The following is a 12,120-nucleotide window of genomic DNA, read 5'->3' as shown; positions in this document are numbered from 1 at the left end:
GAGGATGGATGAGGGTGTTGGGAAACCGGGGCCACCGAGGGGTGGCGACGGCCTCGTGCGTATCGCACGGGCTAGCCCCTCCCGTTTCCCCCACTTTACGTTAGGTGGGTATTTATCCCTTGACCCCCTACCCTTTATATAAAGCAACGAGGAGTCATCATTGTAACACCTGATCATTGATTAATAAAGCTGGTCTCCTCCATACTTCTCTGTGTCATTTACTTTCGCGTGTTCGACTACTTCGTCTACGACGCTCGCCCTCGCTCCGCAACCTCGTACCGGACTCGCCGGCGGAGTTGCGGAACACGTTATCAGCACGCTTCGCTCCATCAACTCTCCGTCAAGCCTGCATCAAGCCTGCATCACGCAGGCTTTCGTCAATCCCGCGGAGGTATAAGATTCGATCCCCACTTTTGCAAAAATGGATTCCTCCCATTACTACGATTCCGCTTTTGCGATTAGATTATTTTTCGGATTTGATCTACCTATGATGCGGATTTTCCTCCCAAGAACCGAGCGGACGAACACGTCGCCGACCAATGTCGATGTTCTTGGACTAAGAGGAACTTGTTGACTGCACTATAGGGAGTCGGTACAGATCGCGATCCAGATGATCGCGGTACCGCCGGAAAAGCACCAGATGTGCCATGCGCCGTCGTTTTTCCGGATGAACGCGACGAAGATCCGCATCCCGAGGCCGGCGTCCAGATGACGCCGTGCTGTCCGCGCCCCCGCTGGTCGCGCGTGAAGCGCCGTGCCCTGCTGGGCGCGACCCCGCTGGTCGCCGGCGCTGCCCTGCTGGCCGCGGCCCCGCTGGCCGCGTTGCGCAGCCCCACCCTGTCTCGCTGGCGCGTGCTCGCAGCAGCCCACCCCGATGGTCGGTGCCGCGTCGCCGCGCCGTGGCCGTGGCCACAGTCGCTGCCGACGCCCCGTCACGGGCCATGGCCGCGCCGCACCGTGGCCGCGCGCCCCGCTGGCCTCGCCTCGCGCCCCGCCTCGCGCCCTCGCTGGTCGCGTCGCCCTGCTGGTGGCTGCTGCCCGCGCGCGGTGGCCGCGCGCGTGCGTGCCCTGGCCGTCGCCGTCGCGTGGCGTGCCTTTGGCCGCCGCCGTCGGGCGGCGTGGCCGCCGCAGCCGCCGCCGTCGCCGTGGCGTGGCGAGGATGCCACAGCCACCGCTGCCCTTGCGTGGCTGCCGCCGTCGCCCTGCCCACTCGGGCGCTAGGAACCCTAGCGCGCCCCGGGTGTGGGCCGGGTGAGCCGGTCGGATGGGCCGGCCAGGCACTGGCTGCTGGGCCCGGCTGGGCCGCGGGCTGTGGAGACCCTGGTACACACAAAAAAAGTGGCGCAGGCTGCAGCGCGGAAAAATTGCGGTTTAGCCCCTGTAGTTTTCAGCTTTTGCGTGAGTTTTATTCCTGCAACAATATTTCGCGTAGAACCCCCTGGAACTGTCTGTTTTCGCTGAAAACACGTATTTGGGCTTTAAAATGCCTCGGGAATTCACTTTTTGGGCTATTTTTCACGTACTAGATGGGCTTAACATGCTATCTTTTGTAAACATGTTTTATTGTATGATTTTACTACTGTAGATTAATTGTTTTGCACTCTTAATCATTAAGTAAGTCATATAAGAACATGTTTTAGATAATGGAACGTCATTTTATTGAATAAGTTTATCAACATCGCTTTGTGCAAAAGATTACCTGCTGTAATCTCATAATTTTTGCATAAATCGCAGATGGCCGGAATTGTCAACAAGGAGTTTCCTGAGTTGGCCCAGACAGGGCTGAACTACCTGTCATGGTCCTCGGACTGCGAGATCTTTGTCCAGGGCAAAACCCTCCTGAGGGCAATCGGTAAGGGGGGCCAGCTGGCCGTCACTGATCTCAAGTTCGAAACTGAGAATGCGCAGGCTCTGCACTTTCTCCGTCATCACCTGTCACCTACTCTGAAAGATGAGTATATGGCTGAGCGCAGTGCTTCTGGCCTTTGGACCGCTCTTAAGCAGCGGTTTGAGCGGCTGAAGTACACTGTGAAGCCACGTGCAGAGGCAGAGTGGATCCGTCTGAGGTTTGCGGACTTCAGGACGGTTGGGGAGTACAATTCGGCTCTGCACCGGATTTGTACGACTCTTCGGTTGTGTGGTGCTGAGATTACCGACTCCCAGAAGATTGAGAAAACCCTATCCACTTTCCACCCCGACGCGGTCCAGTCCTTATGGAACTACCGCCAGGGGAACTACACGAGGTATTCAGAGTTGATTGACGTCCTCCAGGTGGCGGAGGCGCAGGACGAGGTTCTCAAAAAGAACTTTGTCGCGCAACCACTTGGGGGGAGTTCTCGCCAAGAGGTGAACGCTCTCAAAGTCCGCAAGCCTCAACAGAAGAAGAGGGGCCGGAAGGGCAAGAAGAAGGGCCCTCACCCCCCGCCCCGGCTAAGCAGAACAAGCCAGGCAAGGGAGGGCAAAGGCCTCAGGACTGCTTCCGTTGTGGCTCGGTGGAGCATTTCTCCCGCCAGTGTCGCGCACCATAGGAGGTCGTTGATGCATATAAGGCTCGGAAGGCGCGTGAGACGCACCTCGCCTTGGTTCAGGAGGGAGCACCACCGGCGCCCATGGCGGCACCCGTGATGATCGCTACTCCCCCTGCTGCGCCCATAGAGGCGACCCCAGCGGTGCCCATCGCGGCAGCTTTGGCGGTCTCTACCGACGCCCACGTCGCCATGGAGGTTGACCACATGGTCGCCTCGGCGGCGCCGCCACTAGACATTGACGCTGCCTCCAAGATGATTTCTAAGGAGGATCAGCTCACTAGTATGGAGATTGCGGCGGAAGTGAATGGCTTCTTCACCGAGTCCACTTAGCATACCTCTTTGGTTATCATGATTCCGTGATTTGATACAATAAAATTGAATAAATTCGATTTGGTTGTAAGCTCTATGAGAGCATAAACTTATTCTTTACTTTGGCGATTGGATGACATTTATTCATTTATTCCATTATTTATACATGATAGCATGTTATGTTCTGAGATGTGTGCATTTACTTTTAATGTATTTTCTTCCTCATTACATTAATTAGATGTCATATTTTAGAACGCGCGTGGCGCCCGAATGGAGGAGACGTGCCTTACCGATAGCGCCACCACTCATACCATTTTACGAGAAACTAAGTACTTTGAGTCCATTAAAAAATCTCCGGAAAGTATTATGACAATCGCCGGCTGCGGTTCTCACATAGTTGGCTCCGGACGAGCCACTATTATACTCCCCATGGGAACAACTTTGATCATTAATGATGCGTTGTTGTACCCGGAGTCGACTCGTACTCTTTTGAGCTTTAGAGACATCCGCGCTAATGGTTTCCATGCTGAGACCGATGATGAAAACGGCAAGGAGTGCCTACTCATCACAAAGCGGGATGCAGGTGGTAAACATGTTATCGAAAGGCTTCCTTCGTTTGACACAGGGCTATACTACACTAAGATAGTAGCACCGCCCGTGTACACTACCCTCAAGACCGTTTTTAGAAGCTCTGAACTCTTCTGCCTCTAGCACGATAGGTTAGGCCACCCCGGACTTAGGATGATGAGAAATATAATTAACAACTCACATGGCCATAATGTTAACGTGAAGAACTTCCCGAATCCCGATGATTTCGTGTGCTCCGCATGCGCTAAGGGGAAGTTAGTCATTAGGCCATCGCCCCTCAAGGTGAGGGATGAAATCCCCGCGTTCTTGGAACGTATCCAAGGGGACATATGCGGTCCAATTCAGCCCCTCACGGGGCCGTTTCGGTACTTCATGGTGCTCATTGATGCTTCCTCTAAATGGTCCAATGTTTGCCTGCTGTCAACACGGAACCATGCCTTTGCAAAATTGATCTCACAGATCATACAAATGAGGAATAATTTCCCGGATTATCGTATAAAGTCTATTCGAATGGACAACGCCGGAGAATTTACTTCAAAGGCGTTCGATGATTATTGCATGGCAATGGGAATCAAAGTTGAGCACTCGGTACCACATGTTCATACACAAAATGGACTTGCCGAGGCATTGATTAAAAGAATTAAATTCATTGCCCGACCGCTCCTTCAGGGTTGTAATTTACCAACTACATGTTGGGGCCACGCGGTGTTACACGCGGCTAATCTCATCAACTTTCGACCGTCGGCCTACAACATCCACTCTCCTGTTCAACTTGCGCAAGGGTCGGCACCGAAAATTTCCCACCTTCGTAGGTTCGGTTGCCAGGTATATGTACCAATACCACCCCCTCAGCGATCGGCGATGGGCCTGCTCCGTAAGTCGGGGATATACGTTGGTTATGAGACTGTGTCCATAATTAGGTATCTGGACCCCATGACAGGTGACTGTCACACGGCTCGTTTTGCTGATTGCATTTTTGACGAGGATCTTTTCCTGACTTTAGGGGGAGAGAATCAACCCCTTGATGCTAAAAGTCGAGAAATCACGTGGCAAGCCACGGGGATCCACGCTCATGACCCGCGCACTGCTGAGACTGAGAGAGAAGTCCAAAATATAATAATTTGCAGTCTTTAGCAAATCAACCCCGACCACTTTAGTGACTTAAAGACTGTGACAAAATCGCATGTGCACGCGCGCAATGCAACGGAAAGGGTTGAAATACCGAAGAAAAATGATGGTATACCCGCTCCCGTCCAAAGGCCTAAAAGGACGAGAAATCCGGCTTCTCAAATCCCAAGTACTCGGGGACGCCTGACGAAAAAGGATAAGAGAGATTTATCACAGCCTGTCGCCAAAGTACCCCAAATTGAAACGGGGAGCCAGTCGAGACCTGGCACAAGTACGGAAAATTCAGTGCACGAAATTCCGGACTTAAACTTTCCCATAGGGGAAACACCCAGCGGAGATGTGAGCGCACACATCGGCGCGGGAAATCTAAAGGACCTTGCTCCCATAATGGGAAATTTGGTAGAGCAAGTGTTTGCGCCGGATGCGCTCCATGACGAAATGGCCATAAATTATATTTATACGGGGCAGTCCCTGAACCGAGCAACGGTGATTGTCGACATCAACTTTGCTACGAAAATTGCCTCAATCATAGATCTTGACCCTGAGCCTAACACGCTCGCTGATTGCAAGAAAAGGTCGGATTGGAAAGATTGGCAGCAGGCAATTACTGCCGAATTATTATCTCTCAACAAAAGGAAGGTGTTCGGACCAGTTTGTCGAACTCCTCCCCACATTCGCCCTGTTGGCCATAGGTGGGTTTTTGTTTGAAAGAGAGATGAAAATAATAAGGTAGTACGGTACAAAGCAAGGCTCGTTGCTCAAGGGTTCACTCAACGACCAGGTGTCGATTTTGAGAGACTTATTCCCCAGTCATGGATGGAGTTACCTTTAGATACTTGATCTCGATGGCAGTAAACATGGGCTTGAAAATGAAACTAATGGATGTTGTCACTGCTTACCTATATGGTAACTTGGATTCGAACATATACATGAAGGTTCCAGAAGGTATCCCTGTTCCGAACCATGATAGAGCAAATAGGGGTCTATACAGTGTTCAACTTCAAAAGGCACTGTACGGACTCAGACAGTCTGGTAGAATATGGTACAATCGCTTAAGTGATTTCCTTCATGAGAAGGGTTACACGAGCAATAAAGATTGCCCATGTGTTTTTATACGGCGATCCCAAGATGGATTCTGTATAATCTCGGTGTACGTGGACGATTTAAACATAATCGGTACGCCTGAGGATATTGAGGAAGCGAGTTCCTACCTGATGTCGGAATTCGAGATGAAGGATTTGGGTAAAACCAAGTTCTGTCTAGGTCTGCAACTTGAACATTCCCCTGATAGGATTCTAGTGCACCAGTCGGCCTACACCTAGAAGGTGTTGGAGAGATTTGGATTTGATAAGGCATATCCTTCTAAGACCCCGATGGTCGGAAGATCTTTACAGCCAGACAAGGACCCGTTCAGGCCAAAGGAAGAGGGGGAGGAAACTCTGGGACCAGAGGTTCCTTACCTGAGTGCAGTTGGAGCACTCATGTACCTCGCAAATTGTGCACGGCCAGACATTGCGTTCGCCGTCAGTTTGCTTGCTCGGTACAGTTCTGAACCTACCAAGAGGCATTGGAAAGGTGTCAAGGACGTCTTCCGTTACCTGCAAGGGACCAAAGATCTTGGCCTGTTTTATAAAAGAAATCAAGACCTATCTATTATAGGCTATGCCGATGGTGGGTACCTATCGGACCTGCATGATTGCAAATCGCAGACTGGATATGTTTTCCTTTGTGGTAGAACTGCGTTTTCCTGGAAATCGTCCAAGCAAACACTTGTGTCGACTTCCACGAACCACTCGGAAATCATGGCATTATTCAAAGCGTCAAAAGAGTGTGTATCGCTTCGGCGGATGATCGGCCACATTCAGCAGACATGTGGGCTGAACACCGTACAAACCCCTACCATTATCTATGAAGATAATGCTGCTTGCGTTGCACAAGTCCAGATGGGTTATGTGAAGAGTAACCTCACAAAGCATATTAGTCCCAAGTTCTTCTATGCACATGAGCTGCAACAGTTGAACGAGGTGAGAGTTTTGCATACTAAGTCCTGTGACAATCTTGCTGATATGTTCACTAAATCATTACCGACATCAACCTTAGAGAGGTGTGTGCGTGGAATCGGTATGATGAGACTTAGAGAGATGCAAGGTTCAGGGGGAGAAACTTCACAAACTCGTCGCTAAAATCTCAATCCTGATGATCGAGTACTCAACTTGATGGTTGAGTGGATTGTACTCTTTTTCCCTTGAGTGAGTTTTCCTGATGTTTCTCACATGAGGTTTTTGACGAGGCAATTCGTGCGATACAACAATGTATACCGTGTGCTCTTTCTCCATATTTTTTTCCACTGGGTTTTTCGGAGTTTTGAGGCATGGATATACGGATAATTACCCAAGGGGGAGTGTTGGGAAACCGGGGCCACCGAGGGGTGGCGGCGGCCTCGTGCGTATCGCACGGGCTAGCCCCTCCCGTTTCCCCCACTTTACGTTAAGTGGGTACTTATCCCTTGACCCCCTACCCCCTATATAAAGCAACGAGGAGCCATCATTGTAACCCCTGATCATTGATTAATAAAGCTGGTCTCCTCCATACTTCTCTGTGTCATTTACTTTCGCGTGTTCGACTACTTCGTCTACGACGCTCGCCCTCACTCCGCAACCTCGGACCGGACTCGCCGGCGGAGTTGCGGAACAGAGGGTAGTTGAGAAGATAAGGTTGGAGGGGAGGGGATAGACAACGGTGCGACGCGTCGCCTGCGCGAGATGGTTGGTGTGGACACCCGAATGGGCTGGAATGGACACGGGAGCACTTGATTAAATTGGCCAGATTCTGTAATTAATAATAAATACCTAGGTAGATTAACTTTTTTTTTTTGAAAACACCTAGGTAGATTAACTAGGAACACGCTCCCTTTACCAATAAAATAGCTTGATTCTCTATATGCATGCATTCTTTGTCTTCTCCGAATCTACATGCACATATTGACTATATAGGTCATGACATAAGTTATCTCCGGGCGATTTTGGTTTATACGAGTGCATAATAAACCATCGATGCCATAGGCATCTACAGGTCATGTCATGGCCATCGAGTTTTAATCTCTATTCTACTAATAAAGTGGCTATTGCTTCTGACGATATGTCCTGAAAATTGCCCCTGAATTTGCCATAAATTAACCACTACGCCACCCATAAGTAAGAAGAAATGATTTGATTTTTTCCTAAGTTGTTGCACCTGGATTTGCCTTAAGAAGCGACCCGCAAATGTACAACATTGATGAAGTAGCCCACTGGCTAGAGCGCCAAGCTTCTCCCTGAGAGACTCAGGTTTGAGTCCACACTATCCCCACTTTTCTACCTTTTTATATAATTTTCTTTTATCGGCCTGATTCAAATACGTTTTAAAATATTCACATCTTTTAAATTCTAACTCGAAATTTAACATACTATATATAGAAATTTCCTCAAAGAATGTGCAGATTTCAAATATGCTATTATCTTGCGTGTCAATCATTTTTAAAAACCCATTTTTTTTCTTTTTTGTTTATTTTTTTATCGGGTAGATTATTTTTGTTGTCTAATAAATTGAAAACATCTTGAGTACATTTCAAAATCAGCCCACATTTATGTTTTTGTGCAACACCACTTATTATATTGTTTGTCGTGCAGCATCTTGAAAGATTTTAACGAATTTGCTGATGACGATGACTGGGTGTATTAGGAATGATTTTTTTCTTCCGGTGCAACGCACGGGCATGCTTGCTAGTAAAAAATAAAATACCTGAAGTGTTTCCCAAAAATCTTTTCCTATTTTTTTCTCTCCCTAATAATAAAGCACGGATTGACTTTGTCGGGTTCACCGTCACAATACGCTTCTTCCTGTGAATTTACGCTTTCAGTTTAAATTTAAAACATATATGCGAGGCGGTACTATTTCGGAAACCGTTTCATCTGTCGATTTTTGTGGTCACCAGCAGGCTCAACCGGCTGGGCCTCGACCTGAAGCGAGTACTTCCTTCGGGCCGCGTCCCTGTGGTTTTAGAAATCAACCCGCAGTCCACCGTAGCCCAAACATAAGTGTAAAAAACAGTTCGTACGCAGCCCTGACTCGCCCGTCGCTGAAATTGCTGCCCCGCACGAGGGTTTCTTCCGCCGCCGCGCCCCCATCCCTCCGCCGCCGCCGTCCCTCCACCCTGTGGTACCCGTCCTCGATCCGTGGTCACCAAATCTGGACGAGATCGGCAGGATCCGCCGCATGTCCCGCGACACCTAGCCGCAGCTGCTCGTCGGCCATGCGGGGAGCACGGACGAGCTGCTCGTCGACGTCCATCCCGCAGCCCCGCTGACGACCGTGCCCAGCCTCCTCGACAGCGCGCCTATCCAACTTGCTGCATGGTATGTCTCCCTGTTGCATAGATGATTGACAAGCACCGGCACCGCCAAGATCTGTTGACTTGACCCCTACCCCATCTCCGCAGTTGTCAATGATTAAATATTTCTGATTGCAGCCAAATTTTAGTAGGGGAAGGATGGATACCGCAAGGCTTTCATATGTGTTTTGATTCTGCCGATAGGGATTTCTAATATTCTGACAAGAGTCAAACTAGCAATCGTGAAGATGGAGAATTCATGCAACTCCATCTTACTTCAACCCTCAGGTTTGTCTTTTCCCATCCTTAATCACATGTATTTTTTCGAGATTGATTAATCACATGTATGTGTTTCTACAATCTTGATCATGCATGAATAGAATTACTAGACGGAAGATGTTTGAAGTGCAAACTAATATAATGTTTAGGTTCAGATTTGGTGAGAAAGTGAGAACATGAACACATCAGAGATCAGACTCTATGCTCTGTAGCCAATCGCTTTTTTCATGTAATTATATTAAGAAAAGAGAAACCATAGCATGCAATGCCTACCAACCATCTGCTAATAAGCACCTTCCAGAGCTCCTGTGAATGTCTACTCTCAGCACACGGTCGCACTATCATTGGGGCAGTCCTACAGTTTATAGATGGGGGCATGGGGCATAATTGCCCACTTAATACTATAGAAATAAATTAAGATTCCAGTTACTAATCTTTTGTGCATTATATCATAAAGCATAGACATCAGGTTTCAGTTTGACTCATGCATGAACAGATTCCCTATAGCTTCACTACACACATACTGCCACCACTGCGTACACCTCAGTACCCACGACTGGTCGATCAGGTGTCCACAAAGTACACAACGGGGAGCTCTCAGATTAACCTTAGGTTTCAAACTTCATGCCTGCATCTACCGCCCAGTTCTGGTTGCTCGAGATCACAGCCCGCACCTTGGCCCCCAGCCTGCGTGGAGGAATAGAGCAGTCTTGATCTAGAATTTCTTCCTGCGGTTGTGGGCCTTGTGGCAGCAGAATTTCAGTTTTTTCCGATTGTTGTTGGATCTTACAGTTGTAGTCCTTGAGCTCTATCTAAAGGTGTTTACATATACGTATGCATGCATGTGATACCTAATCAGAATAGGTTTTTAGAATTAATTCATAGTTTGTTAACGAAATTGGTATACCATTGCAGCCATCTAATTGGTGGTATGGTGTGCTTCTGATGGTATTTCACGGCGTTTGTACCAGCAGCATAGTAAAAAACTCCCGTCAACACGGCTTATTTATCGTTTCTGGAGGGCCTCACAGATGAACTATTCATCGGCGGCACCCTGCCAGTCATTTAGAGGATCTGCGGGAACAAATAAACAAGCAGAGCGTCATCAGTCAGGGACCAACATCCATGCCAACTGCCCAAGATGACTGCTAAGGCAATTAATATTCTCTCTCAATCTTCAGCCACCATCTGATGTTAATTGATCTTGATCTTCTCCACTCGCCAATTCTGAAGACACTTCGGATCTCACATTAACTTCATTCAGTCTTTAAGAATAATCAAAGGTATGTTGTACAATAATTTTACAACTAAACAAACCTTCCAAATGTATCGATATCATTTTCACTAATATGCATAGTCTTCTGTTGGTAGAATAGACATATGGATCTCAAAGCTATGGATCATGCGCCCATACAAAAAAGGACAACTGACTAGATTGATGATACGTTATGGCAAGAAGGCTATATATTCATGGTATTCTTAACCCTACTCTTGACATTTTAACCGATGCCCATAGGAAACATAATTAGGCATTTTCAACTATCAAAGTTTCTTTCAGCATGCTTTCCATAATATATTGAAATTTGACAACAAAATTGTTTTCTGTGATGTTATGTAATCAATTCAGAGTGTGTAGAAGATGTTGTCCTGGTTGTGTAGAGTATGCGGTGCGTAGCTTCTTGTGTGTGTGTGCATATATGTTAATTGGTGGTTGTGCATATATGTTAATTGGTGGCTGGTGTGTGTGCAGGGTGCAAACGGGGCCAGTGAGTAGGCGGCGAGTATACTACGCCGAGAAGCGATACAGGGGCATGAATCTTGAGCCGGTGTGCGCAACGACCTGCGCTACTGCACTAATAGCCTTGACAGAGCACTAGGGCCGGCTCGACAGGGCATGCAGCCCGCCGGTGGACGCCTGAATGTGCGCGACGGAGATGAACCCCGCGTCGTCGCCTCTGTAGCCTGGACAGAGCTCCGCCAGTGCTCGTGATGAACCCCATGTATGTGCTGGTGATGGCGCTCTCCGTCTACTTTCTCCACCGGCTATCAGAGAGTAGAGATCACATTGTGGATTTGTGCTTTCTTCAGAGATGTGCTCCTGTCGTTGTTGGTTGTCAAATTTGTGATGCAATCCGTCCCTATGTCGATGTCTTAACCACTTCGTACTACCGCACAATTAGCAGAACATAGCAGATGCCGCAGTTTACCCATTGATTTCTTGGAGTGATTCAAACCTAGGAAAGCCTGCTACTTGTGCAAGCAACAGGGTAAGAAGTTTCACTTTTCTTACTAATGCACCTCAATTTGTAAGGTTAGAACAATGTCAGATTACTTTATGTTGGTTTTCAAATTTCTACATATTCCTTTCTTACAGACTTTGCCTTCAAGCAATTCTAATTATCTAGGTAGTATGGAAAGCAGGCAAATTATGTATCTATTTGGGTGTACTCGTGCTCTGCTATGTCAAATTGAGGAGAAATAATTATTTTATTCACCCATCCTATTTTTTATCTATAATGATGATCATTTTTCCATGTTGTGATCTTTGCTCCAGTTGTGCTAATACCATGTTTATCATGTTTACCATGTTTTATCTTAAAAATTGGCTTCTATTTTGTTTCTAACCTATATCTCAGCATGGTTACTTTCTCCAAAGATGCTTTAGCTGCAGCATTGGTCAACTGGCTTGAGCACAGCTCACATGAGTCATCGCCAAATGACCCTTTTCTGAAATTCACTGAGAGAGGAGTTACTCCATGTCAGTATGTACATACAGATGCAAGCAATGGATAAACTCATGAAGACCATGTCTATTAGTCCTTCAGTATTTTTTGGAATGAGATGACACGTTGTATGCCAGGTAACAAGCAACTGAAGCAAGGGAAAGAATGAGCCCCTGAACCCAGGATGCATGGCGAA

At 47.7% G+C, this 12,120-nt stretch overlaps 1 long non-coding RNA gene across 2 annotated transcripts; it reads left to right on the top strand.

Moving 5' to 3' along the window:
* The first annotated feature begins 8,656 nt into the window (after window positions 1–8,656).
* Window positions 8,657–11,387, top strand: LOC109785542 (uncharacterized). Of its 2 annotated transcripts, XR_012188185.1 has the most exons (6): window positions 8,657–8,947; window positions 9,061–9,210; window positions 10,117–10,484; window positions 10,578–10,674; window positions 10,952–11,201; window positions 11,290–11,387. It is a non-coding gene; the product is annotated as an uncharacterized lncRNA (long non-coding RNA). The 2 variants fall into 2 exon arrangements; XR_006665658.2 differs by lacking the exon at window positions 11,290–11,387 and having other exon boundaries at window positions 10,952–11,238.
* Window positions 11,388–12,120: the final 733 nt, after the last annotated feature.

Source organism: Aegilops tauschii, chromosome 6 (assembly GCF_002575655.3).
Source record: "Aegilops tauschii subsp. strangulata cultivar AL8/78 chromosome 6, Aet v6.0, whole genome shotgun sequence".
Lineage (NCBI taxonomy): Eukaryota > Viridiplantae > Streptophyta > Magnoliopsida > Poales > Poaceae > Aegilops > Aegilops tauschii.
This window is presented reverse-complemented; position numbering and strand designations above follow the sequence as displayed.